Below are 14,488 nucleotides of genomic sequence, written 5' to 3' on the forward strand. Positions count from 1 at the left end.
TCTCATTTTTGTTAGTTTCAACGTCTTGGTTGGGGCTGTGTGGCGGTCGTGATGTCTCTTAGTAGGAATAATGTCTCCCACATTCTATCCCCGTCTCGATGGTACGTCTAGCTTCGTTGGAGGGTGTGTTGAGGTTTGTCTTCATTAGATCTCATGGGATTCGGTCAGTGTTGTTCTTCAGTGGATCTATTTGGATCCGGTCTTCGTTCTTCGTTTGGGTGCTTGCAAGTTTGGTCCTTCCAATCTACGACTTTTTTCATCGGCGATGGTTGCTGCTCTGGTGTGCTGGTCCTATGGGACCTTAGCGTGACGACTTCCCGACTGTCTACTATAACAAGATTTGCCCGGCTCCGGTGAAGGAGGGGCGATGATGGTGACGAGCCTTCGGCTTGCTCCAGTTCTTGTAGTTAGGGGTGGAATTCGAGTCGAGTCGAGTTGACTCGACTCGCTAAAACTCGTTTTATTAACAAGCTAGCTCGACTCGACTTGTTACTATAATGAGCTCAAATTCAAGATTAGCTCGACTCATATAACTTGCGAGCTGACTCATTTAGCTTGTTAAGATCATTAAGGATATAAGACAAAACCTTATAAATATGATAAAAAATTAATTGGGAACTTAACATATACATATATGGACATGTACCTGAGAGTCTTATGAGAGGCTGGGCCTTGTGCTGGGACGCAAGGTGGTTAGTTGCTGTTTTTTTACTATCCTAAAAAAACACCAATTTTTTTACCGAGTCTAACGAATCACACGAGTATTCGTGAGATCGGCTCATTTAACTTGGTCTGTAAACCATCTTAAACTAAAGCTCGACTCGACTCATTATTGTTCGAGTTCGAGTCGATTCGAGCCGAGTCACGAGCTACTCGTTTAGCTCGCGAGCTTCGAGCTTTTTTCCAGCCGTATTTGTAGTCATTGCTAGATGATCCATAGATCTGGTTGTAATTTTTATTATCTCTGATGTTTTTTGTATTGTTGTGATTGACAATGAATAGATTGAAAGTTTTCTCGAAAAAAAAGCTGCACTGAACGGAGCATCTATCCCGATTTTATGTTTCCATAGCAAGCGTATGCATGGATATATTCAGCTAATTAATTTGGAGGTGCACATAACGACCGCCTAAAGAACTGAGGCTAGAGAGCGGCCGGAGTGACCGCTGGCGTGAAAAATCACAAAACTGGCCCTTTGGCCGAAGTTCAGCACAAAATGGCCCTCTTTTGAAAATATTTCACAAAATGGCCCTACACGTATGACGCCCACACCCGGGGCGCCATGCTAGACAGCATAACGCCTCGGTCAAGGGCGCCATACTGGTCAGCGCTGACGGCCACGTCGGCTTGGCCTTGGGCCCATGACGCCTTGGCCCAGGGCGCCATGGGCTGTACCATGACGCCCCGGCCCAGGGCGCCATACCCCTTCACTACATCGCCGCCCGAGCCCCTCTCCTCTCTGTTCGTTCTGTCTTTCATCTCTCTGTTCTTTCCCCACTCCATGGCGCCCCTCAAATCGCCCCTCCCTCTCCCCACTCTAAAGCTGCGGATCTGAGCCGAAGATCGGTGGATCCGGTTGCTCTTCGAATCCTGAAGGTATTGTCCTCCCTTTCCCCTCTTTCTATTGGTTGAAATCTCTCCATTTGATTGATTTGGGTGAAACCCTAGTTCATCTTTTTGTTGAAATGTATAGTGGATTTTGGTGTGATAATGTAGGGATTAGTGTGATTTAGGATATATATGGCTTACAATATGTATGATATAGGATTATTATGAAAGTGCTATGAATTTGGTTAGGATATGCACGCACATATATATGGTGTATGGAAGAATTAGTGCAAATATATGGTGTATTATGTTGTAGAAAATTATATGCACATATATGGTGTATGGAAGAAGAATTAGTGTAGAAATTTTGCACATGTATGTATGTTTTTGCACTACTGCGAATATTTGCAAATGACAAAGGGGCTTGCCATATACATTTGTAATTTGCAGGATGGCTTCTCTTATCCATCCATCATATGATCAATTGCATCGTGAACGGTTCATGGCAGATGAAGGAAGGGTTTTTGATCAGCTTCACCTGAGGTCTGGTTCGGTTCATGACAAGATGAAGTATGACGAGCGATACATGGAGTATATCCGGAAGACCGGGCTTCTCCCTTTCATCTCACTCGTGTCTCGTTCGATGCCGAAGATGAACCCTTGTGCGATCACGGCACTCATTGACCGATGGCGCCCTGAGACACATACTTTTCACTTCTATACTGGGGAGATGACTGTCACTTTGCAGGATGTTTCTCTGATCACTGCAGTTCCCATCAAAGGAGAGCCTATTTGTTTTGGCACAGATTCAGATGGATGGCGTGAGATTATGGTTGGACTCATAGGGAGAGAGCCAGGGGTACAAGGGAAGTCCGCCGGTGCAAGTTATCATTGGATTGCTGAACACTTTGGGGAACGCCCGGCTGATGCGGACGATGAAACAGTGCAACAGTATACCAGGGCATACTTGTGGTATGTAGTCAGCCGGACTCTTTTCTCTGACGGCACTGGGGTGAACACTTCCTTTATGTGGCTTAAGCTGTTTGCTGGGTGGGAGCATGGACTCAGTTGGGGTACAACGGCGTTGGCTTATTTGTATTGTCAGGTAAGTAGTTTTGCTTATAATATTGTGTTCACCATGTAGAAATTTTCTCTAGTTTGTAATGACATATTTCTTGTTTGTGTGTAGCTGGACGAGGCGTGCTGTAGGGGCGCGACTCCAAGAAACATCGTAGAGTCAAAGGAAGCCAACATCGGTGGTCCGATGCTTCTATTATCGATCTGGAGTTGGGAGCACTTGTCAGTGGGGCGGCCGACACCAAAGGGTTACGACCGGTGGGATTATCATCATGACCCGGACCGTATGCCTACATGGGCGTATAAGTGGGACAAGATTAAAGGTTTTGTTGGCAGTTCAAAGACCATGTATTTGCACTACTGCAACGAGCTTGACATCATGACCCCGGAGCAGGTATCTTAGTAGCCTCTTGCTTTGCCTCTTCGGTTTGTTCGGTTTTCCAAAATTCATACTAACAATGTAGTTTTTTCTTAATCTTTGTTTATAGGTTACCTGGGAACCATACGGAACGGAGGGCAATATTGGTAGGGGAGCTTGTTTTATTACTTTCAGACTTAACCCAAAGTGTCTACAGGAAGCACACTTATGGCGGATGCGTTGCCCGTTGATTTGTTATTATGCTGTTGAGTTTTATCAGCCACAACGAGTTATGACACAGTTTGGCTTATTTCAAGAGACCCCGCTGAAGTACAAGGACACTTCGCTACATTTGCATAGGTAAGTGCTTAGCGGCGACTAATGCTTTCTCCATTATTTTCAAAATACTAACAAAAATGCAATTGTCAAATGCTATGCAGTCTTGACAAGATGAAGCAGAAGAGTATAAAAAAATGGGATCGAGAGCATGACATGTATATCCAGGAGTTCAAGCACAAGCTCAATAAGATTGAGCTTTCATTGCGTCAACCGACTTCTAAGCCTCCCACACGGCCTTTTGATACGGAAGCATTCAACAATTATCTTGTGTGGTTTCGTTCCGTTGCCCTTACTCAACTTAACGCACCCGCATTTCAGCCGGGGGACATATTACATGAACCCAATCCAGGTTTTGATCGGATGGCCAATATGGAGTACAACATGCTTATTAGAGATGGTAGACGGTATGAATTGGTGCCAACTATCCGCTTTGTGGTAAGTTACCGTTATATCTATATGCTTGCCTACATTGTGCCAAAATGATTTGTCCTATTGTGTCCAACAGCAAAACGAGCTCTTGAAGCATGTCAACGACGCCAGTGAGGCACTCAAGTACCCTCCAGGTGAAGAGTCGTACAGTAAGCTTAAAGCTTTCGTTGAGGTATGACATTTGATAATTTGTTTTTCATACACATTTTTGAGGTATATCTCCTTACTTCATGATATGTCAATTTCATAGCGGAGCAAGTCTTGGGCACGTGGCCTTGGTGCTCTACTAGGATGTCGCTCCACCGATGTCGCCGTCCCTACAGGTTTGAGGTCGAGATCATCATCAAGTGGCACCCAGTAGCAAGGCGAAGAATCGGTTCATGACATGGAGGAGGAGGAGGGGGATGAACAGACGCATGATGAGATTAACACCTCGCAGATGCCCGATGCACCTCAGCCTAGTCAAAGGCCTGGAAAGTATACTCCGGGCAAATATGCAAGGAAGGCACGTAAGGACCCGGTGATCGAGGCCGCCTCAGAGGAGGAGGAAGAGGAGGTGGAGGTGCCGCTGCAGAGGAGAAGGCGCTTAGTGAAGGGGAAGGATGCTGCACCGGCTAAGAGGGGTAAAGGAAGGAAATGATGCATTTGTCTTCAACTATGTAGGAAACTATGTATGACCTTGATGCCTTTGTGGTGAACTATGTATGACCTTGATGCATTTGTGGTGAACTATGTATGAACTTGATGCATTTGTGATGATTCTCTTCTACTTAATGTACTTGAAGCATCAGCAAAACTCCAGCAGTAGCAACTGAATAGAATCAAAAGCAAAACAGTTGACAGCACGGCGCCCTGGGCCAGGGCGCCATGCCTGTTGACAGCATGGCGCCCCAGCCCAAGGCGCCATGGTCCTCGCCAGCATAGCGCCCCAACCCACTTACCCATGCACGCTTATGATGTTGGGGGCGCCATGCAATTTTTCTGGGCGCCATGTATGACGCCCTGACCGAGGGCGCCATACTTACTAACATGGTGCCTTAAGCTAGGGCTCCATGACTTACATTACTTTCACGACTTCTCTGTTTTTTCGCCATACTTACTAACATTACTTCCTGACATACATAAGTTCAACCACATACATTCATTCCACACATACATTACTTTCATGACTTACATAGTTCAACCACCCAAAAGGTTCATGACATAGTTCGACCACCCAAAAGATTCACGACATACATAAGTTTGACACATCATTAGTTTCACACCCCAAGCCAATAAGCGAAGCCTCGAGCACCACCGTCACCACGGCCACGTCCTCGAGCTCCATCATCACCACGGCCACGTCCTCGAGCACCACCGTCACCACGGCCACGTCCTCGAGCTCCATCATCACCACGGCCACGTCCTCGAGCACCACCGTCACCACGGCCACGTCCTTGAGCATCACCGTCACCATGGCCACGTCCTCAAGCTCCACCGTCACCACGGCCACGTCCTCGAGCTCCATCATCACCACGGCCATGTCCTTGAGCTCCACCATCACTGTGGCTGACACCACCATCACCATCTCGTTTTGATCTCTTTCTTTTGCCCCTTGAGCTACAACCTCTATTATTGTGTCCCTCATTGTTACATTCACCGCAACGGCTGATATCACAAGGCTCTGCGAAATGTTGGCTCCCCCATTCCTTACGGAATCCACCACCCCAATCATCCATGTCACCCAAGAAACGCTTTGTCTTCCGTCTTCCACGTGTCGCCACCTTCATTTCCAAATCAGGGTATAGTGGGGGTCCATGGTATTCCGGCCATTTAGATTGGTCTAGATAGGGATGAAACCTCGCAGCCCATGTATTTTTGACCGCATCGATCGAATACTCCTCCAATCTTACATTGTTGGTCATGCTGACACTCACATTTCTAGCGCGAGATGCAGCCATCAAGTGAGAGCACGGGAGATGATACAATGTAGGCCGCTCGCATGAACACGCGCCCAGCTTAAGATAAACCTTGAAAGAGCCACCTCCATATGGCACGCCGTCACGCGACATTCCATCGTGCTCATCAACTTGGTAAATCAATTCTATGTTATCAAAGCACTGGATTTTGTGTGAATCCGCCTTCCTTGCTTGGTATTCCATCCAATCGTCGACCTTTGGTGGATACTTGTACATCTTTTTTGCCTTGTTTTTCCCGGACATCAAGTTGGATGTTTCTTCACCACTTTTGAAAATAGACATTCAACTTCTGGAATGTATACTCTACTATTGCTGTCACCGGCAATGCACGTACACCCTTTAGCACCATGTTGAGACATTCATCCATATTGTTTGTCATGTCACCGTACCTCACTCCATCGTTGTCAAAAGCCCGTGCCCACTTTCCTTTATCGGCAAGATTCCTATTTAGGAAATCTTTGCCACCATTGTTTGCTTTGGCATACACTTTGTCCCACAATTTTTCAAAATGTCTAGTGGTGAATGCGAGACAACAATCATGAAGAAGGTCAAACAATTCCTTGTCTCCACATGCTCGGTAAAAGTTAGAAACAAAATGCCTCATGCACCATCTATGGTGCACGCGAGGATGTCCTGGAATGTCAATCTCCACTGCATTGAGTATCCCTGGGTGGCGGTCCGAGATGATGCAAACCTCTCTTTCAGGTCCAATTACCTTGGTCCTGATTAGACTAAGAAACCACTCCCAGTTGTCATTGTTCTCCGCGGACACCAAAGCAAACGCCAATGAACCCAATTTGTCACCACCATCATTAGCCACGGCGATCAACAATGTGCCCTTGAACTGGCCGGTCTGAAATGTGCCATCCACGGATATAACCGACCTACCATGCTTGAAGGCCCTAATGCATGGCTCAAAAGTCCAGAATGCACGTCCAAATATACAAACGTTTGCATCATTGTATATCCTTATTCTCACGCCATCTGGCTCCACCATATAGTACATGCCAGGATTTTCTGCCGCCATCGCTTTCAACACCATCGCGAGGCGGTTGTATGATTCTTCCCAACCACCATACAATATCTCAAAGGCAGCTTGCTTGGCCTTCCATGCCTTCCCATACTTCACCTCGTACCCAAAAACCTCCTTCACCATCTCCATCAAAGCCCGAATGGGATATGTCGGGAGTATCTTTATGGAGGCTGAAAATCGATATGCAATGAATTTGGAGGTCAATTGACGGTGATCATCCTTTACATTAGCATCATCTATCCTTGCCACTACATCGATGGTGAAACATGGAACTTGTAATCTTCCATTGTGGACCTCCTTTGACACATCTTGCACGGATAACCCAAGGGCAATGATTCTTATGTTCCTCACATTTGACCACATAACGCACTTTCGAGTTTGACTTCTCCATAATGAATGGTCGATGAAACTTAACCGCGTAGTCCTTGGCCCATATTTGAAGTTCTGTCAAGCTTTCAAAGATTGTTCCTTCACTAACACCATACACACGTGCTTTGGTATCTCGCTTTGAAGTTAACCTTGGTGCAAGAATTTTACTTGTGCCACCATCAACAATCGCCTTATCGGCTAGGCTTAGATCACGAAACAATGATGTCTCGTGACTACGGCCTATTACCTTCTTGAAAGCATTGGCTTCTTTAGCCGTCAAACCATCCTCATCTATTTCTTCATCCGGGCCTTCATCCTCCGAGTCCCACGCATAGGACCTATTGTATGGAATCTCATGGTCCATGTCCTCTTCCATGCAATTTTCCTCAACATCACCAACATAATCATCATGAAGATAACCCTCCGATTCATCACCCTCAAACTCATCACCATCCATGTGCAAGTCTTCATTATCAACTTGGTCATTCCCGCCGGGGCTCAAACATTGGGTCATTGGAGGTTGGCTCATTGTTGTGTCATGCACATCCGGAGTGACATGTGTTGAATCTCGAACCGGGCTTCTAACATAATATGAAGATGCACACCGATTCAAATCAATGTGCAACCGAGCACGAACAACCTTTGTGGCAAATAAGTCAAATGATTTATCTTGTGAGGCCAACACACTCTCTTTATATGCTTCCCAATGAAACTCGGAGTCAAGAGGCATTATCTTCCAACGAATATGTTGCCCATACCCAACATTATACCTTCCGATTAAGTCTACTCCATCGCTTTCTTCCATCCAATTCAACCTTCTTTGAAGCTCAACCAAAACCTCCTCAAGGCTAGGACTTGTGGGAAACACCATCACTACCAGCTTCTTCTTTGGGTCACCATACTCCGCGTCTCCCTTCTCAAAGGAGACAAAGTCCATATGATGCACATTGACGATCTTTGTCATCTAGAATCATAAACACCAAAGTGCATCAACAAAAATAGCAAAAATGGATGACCTAGGGTTTCCCGAAATCCCCACAATATGGAGATTTCAACCAACAAAAGGGGGAGGAATGATGGAGAATACCTTGAGGGATCGAAGGGAAGGATAAATCATCGATTTGGAGCTCCGATCCACAAAATTTTGTGGGCATTAGGTAGGGGCTTGAGTGGGGCGGCCGGGGTGGAGAAGGGGGAAAGTGAGGGTTTGTGAAGGGGAAAACAGGGGAAACTCTGTTTTGTGGACGCAAGGGGCATGGCGCCCTGAGCAGGGGCGTCATGACCATCAGCACGACGCCCTGGCCTGGGGCGCCATGGTGCCATGCCCTACCGCTGACCAGTATGGCGCCGTTGACCGAGACGTTATGTTATCTAGCATGGCGCCCCGGGTGCGGGCGTCATGCGTGTAGGGCCATTTTATGAAATATTTTTAAAATAGGGCCATTTTGTACTGAACTTTGGCGAAAGGGCCAGTTTTGTGATTTTTCAGACCACTGGCCGCCGAACCTAGCTAGCTAGGAGCCCGGTGTGCCGAGCCTACGACGACGAGCAACCAACAGCCATCCCGCAGCCGGCCAATCAATCCCATGCACTATGATCGCCAATCACAACCATGTGCCATCCTTCAATGACCGGCGGCCAAAGCTGCAGCATCACATCTTCAATGGTTTCTTCGCCTCCTACAAATAGAGGGAGAGGAAAGGGATGCCCGAATCAGAAGGGCACGCATCTCCTCACAGTAAACAGCGCACACGATCCCCACCCGGCCGGCCGTACGCACCGGAAGAGAGATCAGACTCAGAATGACATGGCGACGGCCACCGTTCGCCTCTCCGCCGGCCGCCTGCTGGCGCTGGCCGTGGTGCTGTGCTTGGTCACGGCGGGCGAGTCCGCCAAGGCGAGGTACATCTCGTTCGACGCTCTGAGGGTCGGCCAGCCCCTTGTACACGGGGTCGGTGTCCCGGCGCCGGCGCCGGCCCCTGTAAGCGCCGGAGGGGTCAAGGCCCCGGCAGCGTCGAGGTTGGCGCCATGGGTGAGACGATGGAAGGTGGTGCCGTTGTCCTCCGTCACCAACTCCACGCTTAGATACTAGCCCTGCTCCTCACTTGTTCTTGATGCTCCTAAGTAAATAAAAGCCCACCCTGGTTGTGGCGTGTCCATGTGTGTTAGCAATGCAAGTGGAAGGGAAAGGTTCACGATCGACCGCACTGCGGATCCAAGCTTGTTAATTATGAATAATGTAGGTGTAATCCTCATGTCTACATGACTGTTATACAATCTCTTCAACCTTGAACTGGCATAGCGCGGTCTCAGGCCTTTAGTGTTTCTTTCTTTTTCTTTATTAGTTTTTTGCATTCTTATTTTGTTTTATTTCCTTTTTCCCGTTTGCTTGTATTTCAGAATATTCTGATTATATCTATTATAAAAATCACTGTATATAAATTTTTTGAAAAATGTTAATCAGGAATTAGAGGAACGTTAAATGTCTATAGAAAAATATTTCTAATGCATACGAAAATGGTATAATGTTTATGAAAAAACAGACATCAAAACATATATATAAATAAATGCTAATCATATATTTCAAAGAAGTTAAACATGTATATAAAAATGTTTCCTATGTATAAAAAAATTGTACAATGTTTATGGGAAAAGTAGACATCAAAAGCATATATGTTTAAAAAGAGTATTAATCTTACATTTGGATATGATAAACGTGTATATAGAAAATGTTCCCACTGTATACCAAAAATGTTCAATGTGTATGGAAAATGTAGACATAAAAAGTATATGTTTTAAGAAATGTTAATCATGTGTTCGGAAAATGTTAAACATATATAAACATTTTTTTCATAAAATAAACAAAACATCTCCAATGTGTATGGAAAAAGTAGACGTAAAAAATGTATGTTAAACATGCGTATATATAATGTTTCCTGATGTATTAAAAAGCAGACACCAAAAAAAAAGTTTTAAAAACTTTTAATCATTTGGAAAATGTTAAACGTCTATATAAAAAATGATCCATGTATACCAAAAATTAGTCAAGTATTTGGAAAATGTTAACGTGTATACCAAAAAGGTTCCTAATGCATGGAAAAAATGTTGAATGTGTATGTAAAATATTTGACATCAAAATAAAGAAAAGCAAAAAACTCAGAAAGAAACAAAGAAAAACAAGAACAAACCAGTAAATATCAAGAAAGAAACAAAGAGAAATAATTAAAAAATACAAAACCAAAACACCAGTGAAGAAACAAAGAAAAAACGGTTCAAACCAATACGTGGAACCCAGCGAGCAAACAACCTGAGCTAACAGGCCGGCACTATATGCGCGCACACATGGATGCTATTCTGGCTCTAAGCAAGATATAGCATTCCCGTTGTGTACGTACACAGGCTTCACTCACGTCTAGCCCCTGTGGGTCGGGGCATCAGTTCATCCTGCTCGCATCCACCGTTGCACTGCTCGGTCGGCTCTGTTCTAGAAAAAAAAATGTCTCAAAACAAAATGGGACTGAGGTGTGTACATGGGAACAAGAAAGGAGGTTTTCTTCTAGTCGGTTTTCTTTTAATTAAAAATGTTAATAAATGTAAAAATGTAGGAAAATTCAAAAAATGTTTATGAACTTGAAAAATGTTCACTAATTTGAAAAAAGTTTACAAATTTGAAAAATGTTCGTGAACTCAAAGAATGTTTGCAAAGTTTTTATACAAATGTTTAAAGATTAAAAAAAGTGTGCATGAATTTAGAAAATGTTCGCAAATTCAAAAAAAATGTGCACAAATCTAAAAAATATTTGCAGATTTATAGAGTAATCGCAAATTTGAAAATACACAAACTAAATAATGTTTGTGGAGTCAAAAAATATTTGTTATTTTTTAAAAACGCTTCATGTACTTGGGAAATGTTCATGATTTAAAACAAATATCCATGAATTCAAAAAAGCTTCCTGCACTTATAAAAACTTTGGCCTAGGTCCTTGGCTCATCTGGTCTCTTATGACTTGGAACTTGCTCTCATACTTTTCTGGATTTTTCAAGTATAAAACATTTATTTTACCTTCAAACATAAACACCGAAAGCAGGAACTAACTCTGGGCATAGTTGTCGTTCTAGCACTGCCTTGTATCCTCATCCATCCCACTTCGGACGCCTTCTTCACCCCGTCATAGGCCCTTGGGTATACGGAAGTTGTGTGGCTCCCTTTAAGGAAACCTGGGTGGTACAACTATGAAAGTCGGGGCTCTAATACAAACATTAGTACCTTGCCTCTATGGGAAAATAGGACTCAAAGACGGATGTGCTGTAGGGGAATGTGGCAGAGTCCACTTCCCTCGACACACCGTTCCTTGGAGGGGTTGTGCCTCTGCCATTTAGTTTTGTTAAGTGAGAGTAGTTGCGAGTACATTCCGAGTGCATGCCATTTTATCGCCTAGTGGTCCTCGACAAAAGAACAAGGCCGCCTTGAGGTGATAGGCAGGAGGGGTGGAAATGACCATTCTTGGTTGATAACCCACAAGTATAGGGGATCGCAACAATTTTCAAGGGTAGAGTATTCAACCCAAATTTATTGATTCGACACAAGGGGAGCCAAAGAATATTCTCAAGTATTAGCAGCTGAGTTGTCAATTCAACCACACCTGAAAACTTAGTATCTGCAGCAAAGTGTTTAGTAGCAAAATAATATGATAATGGTGGTAGCGGTAACAAAAGTAAAGACAGCAAAAGTAATATTTTTGTATTTTCTAGTGATTGTAACAGTAGCAACAGAAAAGTAAATAATCGAGAACCTGTATATGGAAAACTTGTAGGCACCGGATCAGTGATGGATAATTATGCCGGATGCGGTTCATCATGTAACAGTCATAACATAGGGTGGCACAGAACTAGCTCCAGTTCATCAATGTAATGTAGGCATGTATTCCGCATATAGTCATACGTGCTTATGGAAAAAACTTGCATGACATCTTTTGTCCTACCCTCCCGTGGCAGCGGGGTCCTATTGGAAACTTAGGGATATTAAGGCCTCCTTTTAATAGAGAACCGGAACAAATCATTTGCACATATTGAATACATGAACTCCTCAAACTATGGTCATCACCGGTAAGTATCCCGATTATTGTCACTTCGGGGTTAACGGATCAAAACACATAATAGGTGACTATAGACTTGCAAGATAGGATCTAGAACTCTCATATATTCATGAAAACATAATAGGTTCAGATCTGAAATCATGGCACTCGGGCCCTAGTGACAAGCATTAAGCATAGCAAAGTCATAGCAACATCAATCTCAGAACATAGTGGATACTAGGGATCAAACCCTAACAAAACTAACTCGATTACATGATAAATCTCATCCAACCCATCACCGTCCAGCAAGCCTACGATGGAATTACTCACGCACGGCGGTGAGCATCATGAAATTGGTGATGGAGGATGGATAATGATGACGACGGCGACGAATCCCCCTCTCCGGAGCCCCGAACGGACTCCAGATCAGCCCTCCCGAGAGGTTTTAGGGCTTGGCGGCGGCTCCGTATCGTAAAACACGATGATTTCTTCTCCTTGATTTTTCTCTCTCCGAAAGCAAATATATAGAGTTGGAGTTGGCGTCGAAAGTGTTGGGGAACGTAGTAATTTCAAAAAATTTCCTACGCACACGCAAGATCATGGTGATGCATAGCAACGAGAGGGGAGAGTGTTGTCTACGTACCCTCGTAGACCGAAAGCGGAAGTGTTAGCACAACGCGGTTGATGTAGTCGTACGTCTTCACGGCCCGACCGATCAAGCACCGAAACTACGGCACCTCCGAGTTCTAGCACACGTTCAGCTCGATGACGATCCCCGGACTCCGATCCAGCAAAGTGTCAGGGAAGAGTTCCGTCAGCACGACGGCGTGGTGACAATCTTGATGTTCTACCGTCGCAGGGCTTCTCCTAAGCACCACTACAATATTATCGAGGATTATGGTGGAGGGGGGCACCGCACACGGCTAAGAGAACGATCACGAAGATCAACTTGTGTGTCTAGAGGTGCCCCCCTGCCCCTGTATATAAAGGAGCAAGGGTGGAGGCCGGCCGGCCCTTGAGGCGTGCCAAGGAGGGGGGAGTCCTCCTCCTAGTAGGAGTAGGACTCCTGTCGGTGTCAAAACCGGCGGATCTTGGGTAGGGGTCCCGAACTGTGCGTCTAGGCCGGATGGTAACAGGAGGCAGGGGACACGATGTTTTACCCAGGTTCGGGCCCTCTTGATGGAGGTAAAACCCTACGTCCTGCTTGACTGATATTGATGATATGGGTAGTACAAGAGTAGATCTACCACGAGATCAGAGAGGCTAAACCCTAGAAGCTAGCCTATGATATGATTGTTGTTCGTCCTACGGACTAAAACCCTCCGGTTTATATAGACACCGGAGAGGGCTAGGGTTACACAGAGTCGGTTACAATGGTAGGAGATCTACATATCCGTATCGCCAAGCTTGCCTTCCACGCCAAGGAAAGTCCCTTTCGGACACGGGACAAAGTCTTCAATCTTGTATCTTCATAGTCCAGGAGTCCGGCCGAAGGTATAGTCTGGCTATCCGGACACCTCCTAATCCAGGACTCCCTCAGTAGCCCCTGAATCAGGCTTCAATGACGACGAGTCCGGCGCGTAGATTGTCTTCGGCATTGCAAGGCGGGTTCCTCCTCCCAGTACTTCATAGAAGATTTTGAACACAAAGGTAGTGTCCGGCTTTGCAAAATAAGTTTTCACATATTGCCATAGAGAGAATAATATTTACACAAATCTAATCTGCTGACGTATTCCGTAGCGTGACATCACACCACGGCCAAGTCTTTATTTGAATCGTTTTACTGTCCCACCTCAGCGCGTTTAGCGAGGCGGTTTCCTTGGCACGTCTTGTTAAAGCAGAGATCATGTCTCCTTATTCCGAGATTCTCATCAATACGGTGTGGGTAACCCAATCGCGCCATTGATTACGACGCTTGGGAGATAAGCGAGTTTTACCAGGCTGGTGGGGGCGCATAGTCGCGTCCACCCATATAAGGGGATAAGGATCCACCTTTTCATCCACACCCTCTTCCTCCTTTGCCTATCCATTTCCGCGCACTCGAGCTCCAGCGCCCAAGTCCGCACACCCCACCTCAACCTTCTCCTGCCATGTCCGGAGCAGGAGGCAAGTGGATGGTCTCCTCCGTCACGGAGGGACACATCAAAAAACTGAGGATGGCCGGATACTTGTCTAACGACATTGCGCACCGGCTTCCCGAAGAGGGGTAGCTCATCCCCACCCCTAGGCCCCATGAGAGGGTGGTGTTCCTCCCCCATTTCCTCCGCGGACTGGGCTTCCCTCCCCACCCATTTGTCCTAGGGC

This window comes from Triticum dicoccoides, chromosome 7A (assembly GCF_002162155.2).
Source record: "Triticum dicoccoides isolate Atlit2015 ecotype Zavitan chromosome 7A, WEW_v2.0, whole genome shotgun sequence".
NCBI classification, from domain to species: Eukaryota; Viridiplantae; Streptophyta; class Magnoliopsida; order Poales; family Poaceae; genus Triticum; species Triticum dicoccoides.